Genomic DNA, 2,198 nt, shown 5'->3' on the forward strand with positions numbered 1-2,198 from the left:
CAAAAGACTTAAAAGATCTGGACCTAGGAGTGGATCCTCTCCCCTTTCAACGGAGTCTGGGACTTTCCTGGAACCTGGAAACAGACAGCTTCTCATTCCAGGTGTCCCACAATGAGAAGCCTTTTACGCGGAGAGGCATCCTGTCCACAGTGAATAGTCTTTATGACCCCCTTGGGTTCGTGGCTCCAATAACAATGCAAGGTAAAGCCTTAATCAGAGAACTCTCTTCTGATCAGAGTGAGTGGGATGCCCCTCTTCCCCCAGAAAAAGAAGAGAAATGGAAAATGTGGAAGGATTCTTTGATGGAGTTGGAACATATGTATATTCAGCGGACCTACATCCCAGTCTCCTTGTCTACCACTCAAAGAAGAGAGCTACACATCTTCTCGGATGCCTCTACAGTAGCCATAGGAGCGGTAGCCTACCTGAGAGTTATTGACTCGGAAGGTCAATGCCATGTTGGATTTGTCATGGGGAAATCAAAATTGGCCCCTCGTCCGGCCCACACTATCCCACGCCTAGAACTGTGTGCGGCTTTGCTAGCTGTTGAGATGTATGAACTGATCAGAGACGAAATTGACATTGATGTAAATGTGGCCAAGTTCTACACAGACAGTAAGATAGTTCTCGGTTACATCCGCAATGTCACCAAAAGATTCTATGTGTATGTTGCCAATAGGGTAACTCGCATCAGGAAGTCTACCCATCCAGATCAGTGGTGTTATGTAAACACTGACAGCAATCCAGCAGACCATGCAACCAGGCCTATACTTGCTGCGCTCTTAAAGTACACCAGTTGGTTCTCAGGTCCACCTTTCCTGACCCAAACAAACTCAAGTGAGCCTGAGAACATAAATTTTGACCTTGTAGAGCCTCACGCAGACGCAGAGATTCGACCAGACGTCACTGTCTTCGCCTCTAAGGTTTCTGGAGCTCAACTCGGCTCTCATCGCTTTGAGAGGTTCTCAAGCTGGAAAGCTCTCAATCGAGCCACAGCACGACTCATTCATGTTGCCAGATCCTTCCATGAAGGTGCGGACAACACCAGCTGCAGAGGCTGGCATGACTGTAATAAACCATGCGGTACAAGTGAGTTGTCACAAGCCAAAACAGCAATCATTCACTGTGTGCAACATGAAGCCTTCAGAGAAGAATTCAAATGCCTTGAAAAAGGAAAAGAGTTCCCAAAACAAAGTACACTCAAAAAAACTTTCCCAGTACTGACAAAAAGGTTAGGAAAGTAGAACTAAACATTGTCAAGCAAGGAGCTGCTAAGGTGTTTCTGAGACCAATCTCAGAGATTGTTGTTCTTCTTTCTGAAGCATCCTAGAGACAAAAGATAATAATAGAAAGGACATTATTTGTTTCTTGATATGTTTTATTTCATAGTGGCACAATTTCATTATACCAGGCGGGGAGTGTGCTGCCATCCTGTTAGAAGGTAACAGATTATTTTATTACAATAGTTAAAATGGATTTTCATTGTGTTCCATGATGTTATTTGCCCCCTAGTGGAGCTTTCTGGTACTTAGAGTGTACACAAACAGGAAGTAGAGAATTCGTTCTGCACGCTTAGAAGCAGCTAAAAACAACGCTACGGTGCAGGTCTTTCAGTTTAGTTATTTCTTGTCACGCTTCAGCCTTGGAAAATATTTGTTTGTAAGTTCGATTCAAGCATTTAGCTAATGATGATAATCTTGTTATTGATAGAGTTTCTTACATATCAATGTTGGTTGGTTGCATTTACTCACAAATTGCAATGCCTTTCATGTATGATGTTAGCTGTATTACTTTGCTCGTGCGTCATGCAAACGAATTGTAAAATATACAATACTGTATTTTTGTTACTGTTTCTAGTGTAATATGCCTTGTTATTCTACATAGATGGTTGTACATTATTAGAGTAATGAAAGGAGTTAGTCAATTACCATATGAGAAAGCAATTAGCTATATGGTTTGGCATCATGCCAGATGCATGGTACCGTAGCACGTGCTTTGTATTCATGCAACTTCAAATGTATAATGTACAGCTACAGTATGTTGGTGTGAATTGAATACTAAAGTATATTCTTTTCTGTGTTTTGCAGTTTTACAACATAAACGTTTACAATATATTCATTCAAGAAAAGTTACGCCTTGGGAGTTTTATTGAAGACTTAGTTGTTAGCTATCTGTCTAGTTTTGCATGGGAACGCAAC

At 41.5% G+C, this 2,198-nt stretch overlaps 1 long non-coding RNA gene across 1 annotated transcript; it reads left to right on the forward strand.

Moving 5' to 3' along the window:
• The first annotated feature begins 1,552 nt into the window (after positions 1 to 1,552).
• On the forward strand, positions 1,553 to 2,128 carry LOC139540353 (uncharacterized). The gene is made up of 2 exons (XR_011668166.1): positions 1,553 to 1,659; positions 2,088 to 2,128. It is a non-coding gene; the product is annotated as an uncharacterized lncRNA (long non-coding RNA).
• The last annotated feature ends 70 nt before the right edge of the window (positions 2,129 to 2,198 follow it).

This window comes from Salvelinus alpinus, chromosome 15 (genome assembly GCF_045679555.1).
Source record: "Salvelinus alpinus chromosome 15, SLU_Salpinus.1, whole genome shotgun sequence".
NCBI lineage: Eukaryota > Metazoa > Chordata > Actinopteri > Salmoniformes > Salmonidae > Salvelinus > Salvelinus alpinus.